Raw genomic sequence first — 20,657 nt, 5'->3', positions numbered from 1 at the left:
TAAAGCACTCTGATTTCAGAGGGGTTTCTGGGAGGAGGGAGACTTGCCTTAACAGACAGGACTTGAACATATACAGGAGCTGATGAATGTTGCCAATTTCAGAATTCCCAGCTCCTGTGGAGTGAACGGCTTGCTCTGCTCCCACTCTCCAAAATCAGCCAGTGGAAGTGATTGTCTTTTGATGGGATCATTTCCGGCAGCCAGGATGTCCTTAACTCACCTCTCGCTGTCAGCTAACACTCGTTTTCTCTTTTTCTTTTCCTGTTCTTTCTTCTTCCCTCCAAGTGATACACACACAGCTGCCCTTGTGATGGGCATTTCCTTCACGCGACATTCCCTTTATGACTTGCAGTACAAAGGCTTCTGCTAGCATTTCCTCCATGGGTAATTCTCAGCATCTTTGGAAACGTATTTTATGTGGGTGAGTAGGTTGTCACTGCTACCTGGCACCCTTCAGGGACATTGATTTCTTTTTTGTGGACTTTTACAGACACTTGTCTAAATTACCATTTACATGTAACTTGTGAACTATTGCATAAGAAAGTGACTCAAACATTTTTCTGTATTTCAAAGTTTATGAGTCAGTAATTTGGCTTCCATTCTTGACATAGCTTTTTGTGTGTGTGAAAAAGTAAAGAAAATCTATACCTAGCCATCATCTTGTTGTGGTTCAGTCACTAAGTCATGCCCAACTCTGTGATCCCATGAACTTCAGCATGCCAGGCTTCTCTGTCCTTCACTTAATCAAACTCATGTCCATTGAGCTGATGATGCCATTGAGTCTCTACTATTGTTAAATATTTTCTGTTTTAAAGTTGTATTCTGGTAGCATCAGCAGGCTGATAAAATTATGGTAAATGGTATTTTAAGAAGCTAGATAATATACCTTTCACTGAAAACATGAAGTGCCAAGTACCATTTTAAAAAGCAGTAGTAGGTAAAACTAAAAATATATGCATAAACACATGTCTTTATAAACACACATATATGTATATAAAAACAGACATATGCATAGACACATTTGCATATGTAGAAATGTATGTGTACACACATAATTTTAAAAAATTATGTCTGTTGCTTGGCATTTTGGTTCCTTAATTTTACAGAGTCTCAGTTGCTTATTTCCTTTGCAAGAGTGGATTGGTTTCTTAATATTTTCCTATGGTTTATTGCATTTTATTTGCTGCTATTGAAACCCTGCCTCATTTTCTCTGAAAAATATTAAATAGCAACAGGAAAAATGACTCGCATCCTTCTCAGTTTTCAATACGTACTTTTATTTATTTTGTTTGATCACCAATTCCTTTTAACTTTCGTATTTTCACTCATCCTACCAAAAAGTAGATTTCATTGAAAAGTAAAATTTCTGTGGATGTTTAAAACTAGTTGAGCTGTGTGTTTCCCGCCCTCTCCCTCCAATACTCCTGCCTGGAAAATCCCATGGACGGAGTAGCCTGGTGGGCTGCAGTCTATGGGGTCACGAAGAGTCAGACACGACTGAGCGACTTCACTTTCCCTTTTCACTTTCATGCATTGGAGAAGGAAATGGCAACCCACTCCAGTGTTCTTGCCTGGAGAATCCCAGGGACGGCGGAGCCTGGTGGGCTGCGGTCTGTGGGGTCGCACAGAGTCGGACATGACGGAAGCGACTTAGCAGCAGCAGCAGCAGCAATCCTCTGTAGCAGGAATGCTTTTGCATCCGAATAAATAAATGTCAGCAAACAAACATCTCGCATTGGAATGAAATAAAGTTTCCTAAATACATATAAACCTCAGTATTGTTTTTAAGTTTGCAATCTTTAAAAGATATTTTTCACTCTATGATTCTAATTTTCAGCATACTGTAGTTTGGTTTTAGGCTTGTAGGTCATCTGCGTATTTATTTACTCAGTGAATGAATTTATACTTTGGTAAGGATCACTTGTTACAACTGAATAGATCTAATTTTTATAGTATATGAATTTACCTTGATACACTTTTAAAAATGGACTTGGTTAATGTGATTGATACTATTTCGGTGCCTAGTCGCTCAGTTGTGTCCTGCTCTTTGCGACCCCATGGACTGTAGCCCACCAGGCTCCTCTGTCTGTGGCATTTCCAAGGCAAGAACCCTGGAGTGGGCTGCCGTTTCCTCTCCAGGGGAACTTCGCTGTTGCCATGTGAACGCTGTCAGCAGGAAGCTGGCACTTGCTGCAGCCAGATCACCGTAATGGCCATAATTAGTAAATAGGTGTAGAAAAATGTTCACAGAAGTGGTCTATTAGAGCAGAATACATTTAAAGCAATGGTTCCTTAAGACGAGTCCTAATAGATGTTAACGTGTTAAATCAAGTCCCATTATTGAATCTAGTCCGGCCCTGAAAAAAGGTGGACAATCCACTGGAACAGAGCAGCAGATGAACAAGAGAAACAAACTCAGAAGGTAATTTGTAATATAATATAGGTAAGCGCTTCAACTGAATACGGGAAGAAAAGATGAGTTATTCAAAACTATAACCAAACTATAGACTGGCGTATAGAAAGTAAGAGAGGGATTTCTATTTGCTTCTTATATCATAATCAGTCCTAAATAGACTGGAGAGTAAAGCATAAATACAATAAAATGAAATAAACGACAAAAGCCCTCTACACATGAATTTTCACATAATCTTGCAGTGCGGAAACCCTTCCTAAGCAAGGCATGGAACTCAAAGACATACAAGAATATTGAAAAGTTCCATCACTTTCAAATTAAAATTTCAGTGTGATAAGATATGGCAAGTAATGTCAAAAGGCAAATGACAAACTGGGAAGAAATACTTGTGACACACACGGCAAATTCAGGGCCAATTTCCTTAATTTACAAAAAGCTCATAAAATAAATGCAAGAAAGATAACCCAATAGGAAATGAAACAAAGGCAGTAAACACAAAGCTTGTGGCAAATAAAGTCTCTAATCAAAGAAAGTCTTATGCATAATTAAATAAACGTGACATAGCATCTAAAAATCTATCTGGGAACTTCCCTGGCGGTCTGTGGTTTCCAGTGGTTAAGAATCTGCCTGCCGGAATGGAGGACATGGGTTTGATTCCGCGTGCCGTGTGGTAAATAAGCCTGGGCACCACGGCTGCTGAAGCCCAGGAGCCTAAAGCCCCTGTTCTGCAGCGAGAAGCCGCCACAGTGAGAAGCGCACACACAACTAGAGTAGCCCCCACTCTCTGCAAGTAGAGAAAGCCTGCATATAGCAAGGAAGACCCGCCACGGCCAGAAACGAACACTCATTTAGAAAATCTATCTGGCGGTTAAAATCTGACAGTACTCAGCGCTTATTTAAGTGTGAAACCTGGAACCCCAGTGACTGTTGCTCAGATTATCTATTATGACGACAATTCTTCGAGGGCTTTGTTCTAATATTTTGAGATTTAAGAAAATGTGAACTAAGATATCTGCTTACACTAATGATGGAGTAGCTTACTTTAGGGGCTTGCCTGGTGGCTCAGATGGTTAAGAATCTGCCTGCAAAGCAGATGTGGGTTCAATCCCTGGGTCAGGAGGATCCCCTGCAGGAGGAATGGCAACCCACTCCAATATTCTTGCCTGGGAAATCCCATGAATACAGGAGCCTGGCAGGTTACAGTCCATGGTGTTGCAATGAGTCAGATGCGACTGAGTGTCCAATGCTGCTGCTACTCCTACTAGGTTAGATTAATCCACATAAAAGAATCATCAGATATTTTTAAATAATTATTCAAGTGTACTAGAGAGTGACCCCAAAATGCATGAATGCTGAATGTTTACATGAGGGGAATGCATCGGGTGATATTTGCATCTCTGGAGCCTTTCGCTTGAAGGTACTCGCCAGTCTTCACTGGGTAAGGTAACTAGGAATGAAACAGAAACCTTTTACTCCACTGTGAGCAAATGAGACCCGAAACGAGGGAAGAAAGCCATTCTTCTGCCAGGCACGTCAGGGCTTGGTGGGCAGAGTTTGGGAGGGGACTTAGACTTCGCTTGATCCCTTGGCTGGGAAAAATCGTCCCCTGTTCAAACTGCCCACCTGTACACACAGCCCTGGAGGAAGCCACGATACCCTGACTCTAGCCAAGGGCTCCAGCTTGGACCTTGGACAGCTGTGATCTTTGTGTCCAACCGCAGCCGCCCGAACTCTATCACTTGGCAGATATGAGATTTAGAGCAAAATATTTAAAGGCTCCTTAACAAGAGAAGAGAAAGTCTAAATATGACTTTTGCTCATTTATCATTTCTGAGTTTCCCATTTTTTTTCTCTTCAAATGAAAATGTCTGGAGGCGTTTAGGCCTTAATGTTCTTTTTCAAAAAGTAGCAGCATTATTGAGATATTACTCACATGGAATTCACTCATTTAAACAACTCGGTCGTTTACTAAAAAGGCAGTTCTGCAACCATTGCCACAATTTTAGAACAGTTTTATCATTCCAAAAAAGAAAACCGCTACTGTTTTAAGAAGACCGAACTGCACACCCTGACCTACATACACATTCCAGACACAATAGAAGTGAAATCATAAGATATGTGCGCTTTTGTGACTGGCTTCTTACACTTAGCATATTATTTTCAAGGTTCACCCATCCTGTAGCATGAGTCACTATTTTATTCCTTTTTATTGCTAGATAATATTTTATTATTGGACTTCCCTAGTGGCTCAATGGTAAAGAATCTCTCTGCCAAGCAGGGAACACAGGTTTGATCCCTGGGTCTGGAAGATCCCCTGGAGAAAAAAAGGCAACCCCTCTGGTATTCTTGCCAGGGAAATCCCATGGACAGAGGAGCCTGGCAGGCTATGGTCCATGGGGACACAAAAGAGCTGGCCATGACTTAGTGACTAAACAACGACAGTAGCTTATTGTATGAATATACTGCCTTTTAAATCCACTTGTCAGTAAATGAATCTTAGGTTTGTTTCCATCTTTCAGCTCTTCGGAATATTGTAGCTATCAACATTCTTGGACAAGTTTTTGTGTGAACATATGTTTTCATTTCTATTTATACTTAAGATAAAACCACAAACCCATGTCTTTATTGTTTAGTTCGCTAAGTCATGTCTGACTCTTTTGAGACCCCATGGACTATAGCCCACCAAACTCCTCTGTCCATGGGATTCTCCAGGCAAGAATACTGAAGTGGGTAGCCATTCCCTTCTCCACGGGATCTTTCTGACCCAGGGATCGAACCTGAGTCTCCTGCATTGGCAGGCAGATTCTTTAGCACTGAGCCACCAGCAAAGCCCAAAGCCACAAACCCATGTCCTAAAGGCCCCACCTGGTTGTCTGCAGACATTCTTGCTCCTTTCCTAAGCCCCAGACATTTGACAACGTCCAGCTCCTTGAAGAAACCCCACCGGGTTCTCTGCCTAGGAAGTTTATCTGCCTAGAATGACCGTCCTGCAGGAGTTTCCTGCCCAGACCTACTCTTTCTTCAGATTTCAAGTTCAGAGTCACTCCTCAGAGCAGCCTTCCCTGATCCCCTTCAGAAACCAGTCCCCTTGGAATCCTCATAGTCCTTGTGCTTTTTCTCGATAATCTTTATTGCAATCTGTAGCTCTGTTTTTATCTGTGTGATTTTTATTTGTAATGTCAGTCTTCTGAAGGGGTGAGCTCTCCTGTAGGACAGGGGTCAAGTATGCTCTGATTTTCATTGTTTTCCAAGCACTTGATATAAGCCCTGATGTGTGGCTAGAGGGTTGGTAAGTACTGAGTGAGTGAGGGAACAAATGAGTGAATGATGCACGGATGGAGGGATGAATGTATGAGGCAGAGGGAGATCTCTTAGAAAAATCAAAAGCCCAGACATCTGGGTCTTAGAGATGAACCAAGACTCAGTGTCACAAAAGGGCAGTCTGAGCGCAGACAGAAGTGGGTCTCTTGGCATCACTCTCCCTGTGGATTCCAAACATTCATCCCCCTTCACTTCATCCCCTTAGCGATTTAGTGGTTTCTGGTGCCTGATTCCAACCAAGTTAATGCAAATCACATCACAGCCTTGATGTGTCCTTTCTGAGAGCACTAGCAATCAGTTGCCTTCCTGATTACCTCTACCACCATGAATAATTATTAATGTTATTATTAGACTTAAAATGTGACTAACAAACAGCCCTCTCAAAAGGCCTCTTACATTATATATAAAGATCCTCAAGATGCTATTGACATTCGATCTGTAAGACTGGGAGCTCTCCCTGGACTTTCTTTTAAGGTCGGAGAAGAAAATGGGCTCTTTAAAGGAGGTTTCTAAGACCTTGCTCCTCCAAGGTTAGTTTGTGATAGATTCTGAAATTCTGCTCACTGCATGCAGAGCCCCAGCTCAAGGACTCTGCATATGATTCCTCACTGAAGCTGCACACTAACCCAACAGGAGGCGGGTGATATCATTATGGCCATCTTGTGGGTGAAGGAACAAGCCAAGTGGTGTGAGATAGCTTGTTCCAGGACACCAAGGGAACCAGTGCCCGAGCTGGCAGGATCAAACATAGCCCAAGACCCACTCTCTCAAGAGCAATCTTACTTGTTGGACTTGAGAGAGAATTCTGCTCCTTGACACCATGAAAAATTCCAGCCGTGATCTTTAAAAGGTTCAGCAAAGTCGTATCCATAGTCTTTCCTTAATCACTGTTCACAGTGTGGGTTATTGAAGAAGAGTCTGGACCACCTTGGTATTTCCCTCATAGGCACCCCTGTTTCCCATGAGATTCACATGCAAGATCATTTTGGCCCAAGAGGGTAAACAATTATTGTGTCTTTACTATTCTTCACAAGGCTTCCCTGGTGGCTCAGTGGTAAAGAATCTGCCTTCCAATGCAAAAGATGCAAGGGACATGGGTTTGATCCCTGGGTCAGGAAGATGCCCTGGAGTAGGAAATGGCAACCCTTCCAGTATTCTTGCCTGGGAAATCCCATGGACAGAGGAGCCTGGCAGGCCATGCCATGGGGTCAAAAAAGAGTTGGACATGACTTAGCCACTAAACACAAAAACAAATTCTTCACAAAGTGGTTAAAATAAAAATTTAATATCCTATTAAAAATACAATTCTTCTAGATTTATATAGTTTTATTATCTACTCCTATGAGAAACCGTGAAACTTCACACAAAATAGGTCTTTGCCTAAAAGGGAAGAAATGTGAGGATTTCCGGCTGGTCCAGTGTTACGACTTCGCCTTGCAAGACAAGGAGCGCAAGGTCAGTCCCTGGTTGGGGAGCTTGGATCCCACATGCCTCACGGCCAAAAAACCAAAACATGAAACAGAAGCCATGCGTAAAAAATTCAATAAAGGCTTTAAATGTGGTCCACATTAAAAAAAAAAAAAACACTTCATAGAAAAATGAGAGAAATAGGAAAATTGGGTGTATTAAAGATAAGATTTCTTAATTTAGAGAAGCACAACTATTGTTGATGGGAAGATTAGTGAAATACTCAGGAAACTAATTTCAGTAGCAGGGAAGGTGGATTAATTCCTTTCAGATTGTGAGGACATTAGGGAAATAGCCAGAGTGAAGGAGCCTCCGGGCTTGAGGTGACATTAGAGATAATCTCACTCAATATGTTCGTTTCACTGATGAAGATCCAAGTGGGATCACTCCCCACCTGCACACCTGATTGTCTCTTTAACACAGAGCTCGTCTGCTGAGAGAGGACTCTAATTTCTACCATGTAACAGTGGTATTAAATTGGCAAAACAGGAGAGAATTGTCTTGTCTTCGTTCATTGTCAGTTGGCTCCTGGCTTGTGTTCAACTCGACTTTCTCTTAAAGCCAAAGGACCCTGGGATAGTTATTCTTTTATGATGTGACTCAAATGTTAAGCTAGATGTTTGTACTTTTTTTTTGTCCTCTCCAGAAGCAACCATGGAGCCTGACGATCCAGCGATTTGTTGAAGGAAAGTGTATAACAGAGACGCTCAAGCAAGCAGATCTGAAGGCACAAGAGAACTAAATAATTTTTAGCCCAAATATTACTGATAGCTTTAGTAGATAAAATTTACACTGCAAGCATTTTTATTTGCAAGAGAGTCACAAAAGAGTTTATACATTTTTTTCCAAGAAAAAAATAACTTGAGGAAACAAAAAATTTGATCTAATATAGTCCATAAGTTGAAGTCAATATTTAGAAACTTTTTATTTTCTGTTCTTGATAGCAAGTGCCTCACCCACTCTTATTTAGAGTGATTCCTGGAGACAGAAAGCAAACTGTTTCTGTTTTGTTGTTTCTTTTTACTGTATATTGTGATCATCACTCTACATTACAACACTCAGTATATAGAAATTCAAAAGCTCGATTTCCAACCTTCTCATTAGACTTTGTGTGTGTGTTGAAAATAAGCATGTTCTCATTCCATACCACATTTAATTGGAAGCATTTTGGCTTCATTTTTAATTCCTAGTTGGAACTGTGTGTTACAGAGTCATTTAAAACAGACTTGAGCTGGGTGATGATCAAATAAATTCATTCCACAGAAAGGAGATCTGTTCTGCTGTGTGTTTGGGAATTATACCTTTTAGCTCATATTTACCACACGCAGCAAAACTGGTAGCAAGCTGCAGGCTGTGTTGTGTTCTTGGGGATTTGGGGAAGGGAAAGAAGTCAAGGACATCTTGCCAGAAGAATGTTTCTACATGAGGCAAAACACATATGTGATATTCCATGGGAACTTCCTTCCCCCTCCCAACCTCTAAAAGTACTGCAAGAAGGGTGACTCGGCCTTCTTTCTTTATTTTTTGTTACTTATTTAACTTTTGGTTGTGCTGGGTCTTCCTTGCTTTCTGTGGCTTTCTCAGCTGCAGCAAGCCAAGTGATGGCTACTTTTCTCATTCCAGTGGCTTCTCTTGTGGCAGAACAGACTCGGGTGCTCAGGCTTCAGCAGTTGCAGCACATGGGCTCAGAAGTTGTGCACGAGTTTAGTTGCTCTGTGTTCTTATGAAATCTTCCTGAACCAGGAATCAAACCCATATCTCCTGCATTGGCAGGCAGATTCTTATCTACTGGGCCATGAGGGAAATCCCGACATCTTCTTTTTGCCTTCCCCCAGTGCCTTGAATGAGAGCCAGGGCCCTGGGCTCCATGTCAGAGCTCTGGGTGGACTGACTGTCTTAGTGAAGGATGGACGTTATTGGAATTCATATGAAAGGGCTTTCAGACTCCATTACTCCAGGTCAAGCTGCCTCTGACCTGAGCACAGAAAATGAATTTCAAGAAAGAAACGAAAGCTCAATTTTCAGGCCCATCAGATCCCTGGCCTCTTCATAAGACCCATTGGTCCTGCAGGAGAGCTTCTTGGTAGGTTCAGTTCACTTCAGTTGCTCACTCATGTCCGACTCTTTGCGACCCCGTGGATTGCAGCACCCCAGGCTTCCCTATCCATCACCAACTCCCAGAGTTTACCCAAACTCATGTCCATTGTGTTGGTGATGCCATCCAACCGTCTCATCCTCTGTCACCCCCTTCTTCTCCTGCCCTCAATCTTTCCCAGCATCAGGGTCTTTTCAAATGAGTCAGCTCTTTGTATCAGGTGGCCAAAGTATTGGAGTTTCAGCTTCAGCATCAGTCCTTCCACTGAACACCCAGGACTGGTCTCCTTTGGGGTAGACTGGTTGGATCTCCTTGCAGTCTAAGGGACTCTCAAGAGTCTTCTCCAACACCACAGTTTAGGGAGGGGGATGATTTGAGAGAATGGCATTAAAACATGTATAATATCACATAAGAAATGAATCGCCAGTCCAGGTTCGATGCAGGATACAGGAAGCTTGGGGATGGTGCACTGGGATGACCCAGAGGGATGGTATGGGGAGGGAGGTGGGAGGGGGGTTCAGGATGGGGAACACGTGTACACCCATGGCGGATGCATGTTGATGTATGGCAAAACCAATAGAATATTGTAAAGTAAAAAAAAAAAAAGTATCAGTTCTTCGGCGCTCAGCTTTCCTTACAGTCCAACTCTCACATCCATACATGACTACTGGAAAAGCCATAGCCTTGACTAGACGGACCTTTGTTGACAAGTTAATTTGTCTGACAGAATGTGGTCCACTGGAGAAGGGAATGGCAAACCACTTCAGTATTCTTGTCTTGAGAACCCCATGAACAGTATGAAAAGGCAAAAAGATAGGACACTGAAAGATGAACTCCCCAGGTTGGTAGGTACCCAATAGGCTACTAGAGATCAGTGGAGAAATAACTCCAGAAGGAATGAAGGGATGGAGCCAAAGCAAAAACAACACCCAGTTGTGGATGTGACTGGTGATAGAAGCAAGGTCCAATGCTGGAAAGAGCAATATTGCATAGAAACCTGGAATGTTAGGTCCATGAATCAAGGCAAATTGGAAGTGGTCAAATAGGAGATGGCAAGAGTAAACGTCGACATTCTAGGAATCAGCAAACTAAAATGGACTGGATTGGGTGAATTTAACTTAGATGACCATTATATCTACTACTGTGGGCAGGAATCCCTTAGAAGAAATGGAGTAGCCATCATAGTCAACAAAAGAGTCTGAGATGCAGTACTGGGTAGGTTGGGGAACTTTTTGTGCCTATGGCAGCCTCCTGTCTGGTGGATGGTGAGGGGGTTCAAGAAGCTTCCTTGTTCAAGACGTGTTCCTGGTTGTCTACAGGAGCTGTGTGCTGTCCCTGACAATTTGGGCCTCCTTTAAAGTAATTAAAAGATTTCAACTAATGCTGAACACAGGAGAAAGGGGAGGAAATCCAGTGTTAATGCTCTTGAATTTTAGCAGAGAGGATGGGTAGGAATGGGGGAACTGTGAAGTGGGTAAGTCCATAGAATGCTGGAATCAGGAAGGGCTTCAGAAAGTGATGGTGCTAGTGGTGAAGACCCTGCCGCCAATGCAAGAGACACAAGGGACACGGGTTCAAACCCTGGGTGGGGAAGATCCCCTGGAGGAGGCCATGCCAACCCACTCCAGTATTCTTGCCTGGAGAATCCCATGGACAGCCTGGTGGGCTCCCTAGGATTGCAAAGAGTTGGACACGACTGAAGCCAAACATTCTCATTCCTTCTTTGGAAAGTAAGTATCTGGAACATCTACTCCATTTCATGGATGAGAAAACTGAGACTCTGTATGGGGAAGAACTTCAAGGTTATGAAGCAAGTTTGCCCTTTTGATCATATACTTTGTTCAACACTGAGTATAAAAACTGGACCTTTTCACAAGATGTGGGGACTAGGTGCAGCAAGAAATTCTGGAGACAGAGGAATAGAGAGGTTGCAAACTCCAAGGCTTAGTGGAATCTGGCACATAAAGTAACGGAATGGCTATAAGGCCAGTATTAACTTCAGTGTTGGGAGGGCGACAGGGAATGGTGGGGTTTCCTATTTAAAGAGGACAGCTCCTAGCCAGCTCCGGCTGGCATTGTCTCTTGAAGGAGAGAGAACCAGGGTACCACTTCTTTCTCCTTTCCACAAGAAGCCAGGAAATGAAATGTTTGCGTGGAATTCTCAATTTTAAAATGTCAATAATCAATCTGATTGTGAACTTTGGTTAAGCTGAACAAAGCACATCTGCATGGGACTTCCCTGGTGGTCCAGTGGCTTAGATTCCATGCTCCCAATGCAGGGGACTCAGTCTTGATCCCTGGTCAGGGAACTAGATCCCACATGCTGCAATGAAAGATCCCGCATGCCATAACTGAGACCCCAGTGCTGAGCTCTGCTGCGTCACTTCGGTCGTGTCTGACTCTTTGTGACCCCACGCACTCTAGTCCACCAGGCTTCTCTGTCCACGGGATTCTCCAGACAAGAATACTGGAGTGAATTGCCAAGCCGTCCTCCAGGGGATCTTCCTGAGTCAGGGATTGAACCAGGGTCTCTTATGTCTCCTTCATTGGCAGGTGGGTTCTCTACCACTAACACTACCTGGAAAGCCCAAGACCCAGTGTAGCCAAGTAACTAAATATCAAAACAAAACAAAACAAAATACCAGTAGGTTAAGTTTAGCTAGTGACCTACAGTTTGAGACTTCTGGTTTAGAGGATAAAGAGACCTTGCAGTCCAGAAGCCCTGTCTCCTAGGGGCCTGCCAGCCTATGGACCAAGGACCTTTACAGGCATGGAGATCTTTGCCTTCTTGGTTCATGGGCGGCTGTGAGTCGAGGCTTGAGAGATGAATACAGCCTCTTGGCACAAAGAACTTTGTTCAGCTGTTCCTTTTTCCAGTCCCAGCTACAGCACAGGCCTCTAAGGAAACTTCCCTATCCTTTAGCATTGCTCAGCCCAGAGAGGTTTCCATTCATTCATGCTGCTTTTAGGGGCTGGATTTGACACCCAGTCATAGAAGCTATTGTTTGGTTGACCAGATGTTTCTTGTAACTCTGGGGTCCTTACAATTTTGCATTAAAATGATTCTGCATTATGTCAAGGAAACATGTAGTATGTTAATCTACTTCCAAGGAGAGAAGAAATATTCTGTCCTTTCCCTTGGACTCCCAAATAAGGAAATGCCATAGGGATTTTTAAATGATAAAATAAGTTTGCATGTTGTACAAATTTGCAATTATTTCCCTACCCTCCAGATAAAAAGAAACAAAACAATAATGCTAAATTAATACATGTAGCTGTTATCAATGCATGATACTCAATTTTTTTCATTCTTGCTTCTTCTCTTAAATTTTTTCTTTCCCTTCGTGTATTTTTCCTTGTGAGCCATTTTATTTTCTAGTAATTCCACCCTGCGTGACTTGAAATGAGTTCAATAGCCTTTGCCAATGGGAAGTTTCTTTATTTATAATCTAAGAGCTCCCTGTAATGGGTTAAACCTTTATTTATTTTTCCTATAAGGGTTGAGAATGTGATGAGAACCCTGAGATTTAATTCCACATGTGCCACTAATGAATTGGATGCCTTTAGGAAGTCCCTTAGTGCCCCTGGGATCCGCTTTCTTTGTATAAAGTCTGGGTGGGAATATATTGGACTGTCCACTGCTATTAGAGCATAAGCTGGTTAGTGCAACTATGAAGGCAAGGAAGAAATTTGCTTTACCCAGTACTATGCACTTGCTGGATTAGTGCATGGAACATATATTTACTCATGAATAAATTGGAAAAGCAATTCAATAGGTGCATATGCTGATTGTCGAGAAGCAGTTTTATATATGAAAGGTATAATAGTATATCAAACATTTCATTAATATAACTCTAAAATTAAATTGCAGCCTGGCTCCTCTGCCTTATTGTCCAGTTCATTTAATCATCTTTATGACTTTCTTATGGAGCCTGCCACAAAATCCCTGTATTTCTTATATTTTTTACCAAACTAATTTCCATCATCTTTAAATGAAACTTCCAGAGGATAAAAATTTCACTTATATTTACACAATTCAAACCAATTATTTTATTTTTCTGTTTACTAATAGTATTTATCCATGTATTGAACTTAGTATAGATATCTAATCATGATAAATATTTTATGTTTTGATTTAGTGAATCATTTTCAAAATACATTTTGTGCTTCTTCTTCACTTTTATAAATTTTAGTGTTATTAAACTACCTCATGGGCTTCCCAGGTGGCTCAGTGGTAAAGATTCCACCTGCCAAGCAGGAGATGTGGGTTCAATCCCTTGTCTGGGAAAATTCTGTAGAGAAGGAAATGGCAACCCACTCCAGTATTCTTGCCTGGGAAATCCCCTGGACAGAGGAGCCTGGAGGGCTACAGTCCATGGGCTTGCAAAAGAATAGGACACAACTTAGGAACTAAACAACAACAGATGACCTCATAAGTTGTTTCAGTAGTGTTAATATACCATCATTCCTAAAACACTCCTATTGGTGTATGCTTAGGTAGATATTTTCCATGTTTTAACCTTTTATGCCTGACTACAAACTCTGAGACCCTGAAACCAGGCTTTGTTCACCGTTTGTAATTGTCAACGTTCCATACAAGAGACCAAAAGCAAGATATTTCAAGCAGATAGAGATTTAGTACAGGGAAGGAGTGGTTACACAACTGTGTTGTAAAGGCTAAAGGCTAACAAATGAAGAATTAGAGACAGTCACAGGGGCCACTCTTTAAAAGAAAACAACACCTCAAGAAGCCAAGAAGGCTGCCACTGCCCCGCCTCGTAAGATCCATGTCTCCACGCCTGGTCTCACTACACGATTAGCCAAGAAGCAGAATCAACAATGGCCTCCACTCACCTTCTCCTTCCTTTGACTCATGAGTACATCGAATTTCTGGGCCATGATTTGCATCTGGGTTCCCAACTGCCAGAGAGTCTATAAAATGTGAGTTCTCACCTTTCCAGCTTCTGCGGTGAAGCCTTTCCAGTTTCTTCCCACACTAGAAAGAAATGGGTATAGATGTTGAAAGGCCACTTTCATATCACACACCACCCATCACCATCCACTACCAAGAATGACGCTGGGCATGAGGAGGTACTCAGTTATTCTGTTCTGAGTGACTGTATTCGTAGCTAGGTCCCCTTTTTGAGGTGTTTGTGGCCCATGTGGCAGACGATATGATTCAACCTACAATACAAAGCCAGTCAAATGATTTCTCAAGGAAGGAAGTAACCATTCGCTGATTAGAAAGACAGAGACAGACCTTTATAAAGGATTATTATTAATTATATGTGATGCTAAAAGATACTTAAAAGTGAGCTCAAACATCATTCTTTTGCACGTGGATATCCGGTTTTTTCAATGGCTTCCCTAGTGGCTCAGTGGTAAAGAATCTGCTTGCGATACAGAAGACTCAGGAGGAGATGCGGGTTGGATTCCCTGGGTCAGCGAAGATCCCCTGGAGAAGGAAATGGCAACCCACTCCAGTATTCTTGCCTAAAAAATCCCACAGACAGTCCATGGGGTCACAAAAGAGTCAGACATGACTTAGCAACCAAACAACAACAATCTGGTTTTTTCAGCATCGTATGTTGAGGATGGTATCCTTTCCCCATTGTGTAGATTTGGTTCAACAGAATTTTAAAATAAAGATGGCTTGAGAAGGTGTTGTTGGTTTAAGCTCTGTTAATTTCTGTTGTTTAAACTCCCAAGTTGTGGTCTTTGTTACAGCAGCCCTAATAAAGTAACACAAGAGGGATGTTGTGGGGAAAGTGGTTGAAAAAGGCCATTAGGGGCCACATCAAGCAATTTGGATATTCTATTTACTGTTTACTATTACATTTTACAATCTATTTGTGGTCTGTGCTTTGAGCCATCACTGACTTCCTGGGGTAGCTATTGCTTCTTTAAGGTAAAGTAGTAAAGTAGTCTCTGAATTCATGACTTCATTTCCTTGATTTTCTTTCTTTTCTTTTTTTTTTTTTGTATAGAGATCAGATGAAGAGAGAAGTGAGAGTGATAGTTTGGAGTAGAAAAGGGAAGCATGCACTTTGTGTGTCAGGAAAACATCAAGTGGGGAGCTGACTGCGGTGGCTAGGATGGGAGGCAGGAAGCTCCGGGACTCTCCCGGGGTCCAGGCAGGAGGAGGAGAGCCTGGCAGAGGCAGGGCTGTGGGGCAGGAGGTCTTGTTTCGGACGGATTCAAAGGTACCGGGTGCTGAGGTTGCAGCCTGGTCAGAGCAAGGAGGAAGGGCTGTCAGGGACTCATTTTGGAAAAAAATTGCTCTTGTGAAAAAATCCATCCATATGGAAACTTCCCAGTCAGTCATCAGTTTGGAACTGGCCCTGAGGGCAAAGGTAGATATGTCTATTCCAGACCTGGCAGCTTTGGGGTGAAGCTGAAGCTGCCTCTGTGGACAAAAGCAGAAAAAGCATCATAGGGAACATGGGCAGAGGGAAGAGAGCACAGTGTTTGCCTTTAAATAGGTCCCTTAGGTGAGATTCTCAGAAAGTCCATGCACATTTTTATGCCTCTTAAGATGTGTTGCTAAATAGCTCTTGAAAAGGACTGTACCAATTTATGATGTCACAGACCAGCACTGCACAAGTAGATCATTTCCTACATTTTACAATCTATCTGTGGTCTGTGCTGTGAGCCATCATTGACTTCCTGGGGTAACTATTGCTTCTTTAAGATGAACTATTCTCTGAAGTCATAACTTGATTTCCTTTATTAGAGTTATACTGTGGTTCACATCCTTTGTTGTTATATTTTCCATGATCACCATCACCGTTGCCATCAATACCACTACCATGCTGGCAGAAAAGCTTGGGCTCACCCAGTGTTCTAGGGGTGGCTGCCCGGGTGGTCCTAAATCCATGGATGCAGTGGTTGCTGTTGTTTAGTTCCTATGTTGTGTCCCCATGAACTCTTTGTGACCCTATGGACTGAGCATGCCAGTCTTCCCTGTCTTTCACTCTCTCCTGGAGTTTGCTCAAACTCATGTCCATTGAGTTGGTGATGCCATCCAACCTTCTCATCCTCTGTTGCCCCCTTCTGCTCCTGCCCTTAATCTTTCCCAGCATCAGTGGCTTTTCCAATGAGTCAGCTCTTCACATCAGGTGGCTAAACTATTGGAACATCATCTTCAACATCAGTCCTTCCAATGAATATTCAGGGTTGATTTCCTTTATGATTTGAAAATTTTGGTTTGATCTCCTTGCTGTCCAAAGGACTGTCAAGAGTCTTTTCCAGCACCACAATTCAAAGGCATCAGTTTTTTGGTTCTCAGCCTTCTTAATCATTCAGCTCTCACATCCATACATGACTACTGGAAAAACCATAGCTTTAACTATATGGACCTTTGTTGGCAAAGTGAGGTCTCTGCTTTTAATATGCTGTCTAGGTTTGTCATAAGTTTCCCTCCAAGGAGCAAGCATCTTTTAATTTCATGGCTGCAGTCACTGTCCACAGTGATTTTGGAGCCCAAGAAAATAAAATCCGTCACAGTTTCCACTTTTTCCCCTTCTATTTACCATGAAGTGATGGGACTGGATACCATGATCTTAGTTGTTGAATGTTGAGTTCCAAGCCAGCTTTTTCACTCTCCTCTTCACCCTCATAAAGATGCTCTTTAGTTCCTCTTCTCTTTCTGCCATTAGAGTGGTATCATCTGCATATCTGAGGTTGTTGATATTTCTCCTGGCAATCTTGATTCCAGCTTGTGATTCATCTAGCCCAGCATTTCACATGATGCCAAAGAATGTTCAAACTACTACAAAATTACACTGATTTCACACACTAGCAAGGTAATGCCCCAGATCCTTCAAGGCTTCAGAAGTATATGCACCAGGAACTGCCAAGTGTACAAACTGGGTTTAGAAAAGGCAGAGGAGTCAGAGATCATATTGCTAACATTCGTGGGATCATAGACAAAACAATGATCCAATATATGGGCTTGCATATGGACTTCCCTGATGGCTCAGATGGTAAAGAATCTGCCTGCAATGCAGTAGAGCCTGAGTTCAATCACTGAGTTGGGAAGATTCCCTGGAGGAGGAAATGGCACCTCACTCCAGTATTCTTGCCTGGAAAATTCCATGGACAGAAGACCCTGGCGGGCTACAGTTCTTGGGGTTGCGAACAGCCAGTCATTGCTTCTTGACCTGCATACAGGTTTCTCAGGAGCCAGGTAAGGTGATCTGGTATTCCCATCTCTTTAAGAATTTTCTACAATTTGTTGTGAAACACACAGCCAAAGGCTTTCATGTAGTCAATAAAGCAGAAGTAAATGTTTTTCTGGAATTCCATTGCTTTGTCTATGATCCATTGATGGCAACATGATCTCTGGCTCCTCTGCCTTTTCTAAATCCAGATTGTACATCTGGAAGTTCTTGGTTCACAAACTTCTGAAGCCTAGCTTCAAGGATTTGGGGCATTACCTTGCTAGCATGTGAATGAGCACAATTTTTTGGTAGTTTGAACATTCTTTGGCCACCTGATGCAAAGAACTGACTCAATGGAAAAGACCCTCATGCTGGGAAAGATTGAAGATGGGAGGAGAAGGGGACGACAGAGGATGAGATGGTTGGATGGCATCACCGACTCAATGGACATGAGTTTGAGTAAACTCCAGGAGTTGGTGATGGACAGGAAAGCCTGGCGTGCTACAGTCCATGGGGTTGCAGAGTCAGACACAACTGAGTGACTGAACTGAACTGAACTGAACATTTTTTGGCATTGTCCTTGTTTGGGTTTGGAATGAATACTACCCTTATCAGTCTTGTGGCCACTGCTGAGTTTTCCAACTTTGCTGACATATTGAGTGCAACATTTTGACAGCAGTGGACCTTCATGTATCGATTCCCTTCTTTTACAATCTCTGCCTTTTCAGACACTGAATATAACAAGGAATGTGGCGTGGGACCAGCCATGCCCCATGCTGCAGTGAGTTCAGTTGGGAACTGAGAAGAGAAGAAATGGAAGCTGAGGCAGCCAAGGAAAAGGAGGCTGGATAGGAAGGAGTATGTTCTACTGGTGATCCAGTAGCCTGATACCATCGTTCTGTTCAACTAGCAGACAAACGGAAGCATGGAAGGATAGATCCACACTTACCTAAGTAGGCTCGTGTAGAGCATCCTTTGTGGTCACCAACCTAAAGCACAATTCTGAACATCAGACATTCTGGCTTGTTTTCCTGAGAACCCAGCCCACAGCTTCAGGATCCTCTGGGCTCAAGTGCGGTCAAGGGAGGTTGTTCCATGTGCACTTGGAGGCAGAGACTGAGGCTTGGAGAGAGACAGGGAGACCAGCCCCACCCGTGGGAGCATTTTGAGATCTACCGGACTGCCGCATTGCTCTCCTCTACCCCCCGACCTCCCCTGATGTGCTTCCTTTGTGACAATTTCGTACCTAATTCAATGCCCAATGAACACCTCCACCATTGCAAATGCTACCTAAAGAACTCATCTCTGCCACAAGACCAATTATGTCCATAGAGAACAGTTTGTAGGGTGGACTTTTTCACTTATGGGCTGTGATCCTTCTATTATTCCTTTACCGAGTGCATTTGTTGTGATGTAAATGCTGTGCTTTAATTAGTTTCTATACATCTGCTAATCCAGTTAGCGGCATGTTCTCCACACCCATGATGAGTGGAGTTTAGCTAATGAAGTGCACATGCGCACAGGGGGCGGGAAGAGATGATCGATGGCCCCGCACACGTGGCAGATAAAACATTTGACAAGCAATCTTCTGTTTTTAATAACATGAAACATTTTGAGGGAAGGGAAGCCAGGAGGAAAATAAATCTATTTTTATAGAGCAGAAGAAGCAATGAAACACCATAGGAGAAGGCCAAGTATGTGTTCAATAAGATGATCATTATATAGGTGATTTCAATTATTCCAAACTAATTGAAAAATCTCTTAAGATATTCCACACCACAACCCCCCTGTAAGAAAGAGACATGCAGGAGAGAGCTTGGCTGTCTTCTGATTCAGAAACTCCCCAGAGCCAAATTCCACATTCCTCGCCCCTGACCAAGATGGTGCCTGCAAATTAGAATTAACCAAAGACACCAAGGTCAGATCGAGCTGCAGATTTATTACAAAGATGACAGGAGGTTTAATTTAAAAACAGTATTTCTCTCCGCTCCTTGGAAAGTGCCTTCCATCGTTTGGTGCTCGCTGGCTGATTGTAGACGGGATAGAAGCCTTCCAGTCGCCTTCTAGGGTACCCGGGGCTCTTCTCGAAGCCTTACTTCCATAAGTAGGGCCATCTTTCCCGTAATACATCATCGGTGTGTCCTGTGCGGATTATTGCATTAATATATCATTAGAGCAACAACTTGCCTTGGTGATGGATGGTATAATAGACCCTGGGAGGTGCAATTCGCTCGGTGATGGAATGCCCCCTCATTCTAATATATACTCACAACACTGCCCTTTGGGTCCTCAGCGAAGGCGAGAGGACGAACTTCAGAGTGGGTTTTGTTTAAGGAAGCACAAATGAAGCACTTCACAGCGGAGCATTCCCTGTGGATCATCCCAGAACATGATTCATATTCTGATTGTCAGGCGATAAAAGGACAAAAGCATATAAATCCAGCCTTCAGCTAGATTCTAAAAAATCCTTTCTTGGGTAAGCTCTAGGGCAAGTTTCAAAGGGAGTGACCTCTTTCGGACTTGTGTGCCTCGACTATTGGGACAACACTGCTCTTTAATGCTCAGTGAACGTGTTACCCTTGGTGTCCTGCGTGTAAGCTTTGAGTGCAGAGCTACAGCACTCCTATTTTCTGATAGATTAGGTCCACTCTTAGGTAAGGGAGACATTCCTAAAAGTCAGGCTCTATCAATTATAAGAAGGGTTTGATTTCTGCCTTCTTCAGCTATGGATTATAGGTGGGCCCATCTGAGCACAGGAAGAGGGGTACCACGTTCATATACGGGTGTCATTCACACCCAGTCTTCTGCTCTTCACAATCCTCAGGGTTGTCATTCAGTCAGTCAACTAATAAGACTTCCCAAATGTCTGAATGATTCTTTTAAAAGCAGCTCATAGCGCAAGGGCCAACCTTGGGGCATCTTTTAACCCTGAGGCTTGGTCCAATTTAAGATTACTTCAGTGAACAGGTACAGTGAAAGGTATTAATATAATACACTGACCTACATGTTTCTTATTGTTATGGAAATGATTAAGAACAAACAGTAATCTCATATTGTGTGACTTCTCTGGTGGCTCAGATGGTAAACAATCCACCTGCAATGCCAGAGACCTGAGTTTGATCCCTGGGTCGGGAAGACCTCCTGGAGAAGGGAATGGCAACCCACTCCAGTATTCCTGCCTGGAGATATCCGTAGACAG

Source organism: Bubalus kerabau, chromosome 22 (assembly GCF_029407905.1).
Source record: "Bubalus kerabau isolate K-KA32 ecotype Philippines breed swamp buffalo chromosome 22, PCC_UOA_SB_1v2, whole genome shotgun sequence".
In the NCBI taxonomy this organism is placed as follows: Eukaryota; Metazoa; Chordata; class Mammalia; order Artiodactyla; family Bovidae; genus Bubalus; species Bubalus kerabau.
The sequence above is the reverse complement of the archived record's forward strand: the minus strand, read 5'-3'. Positions refer to the sequence as shown.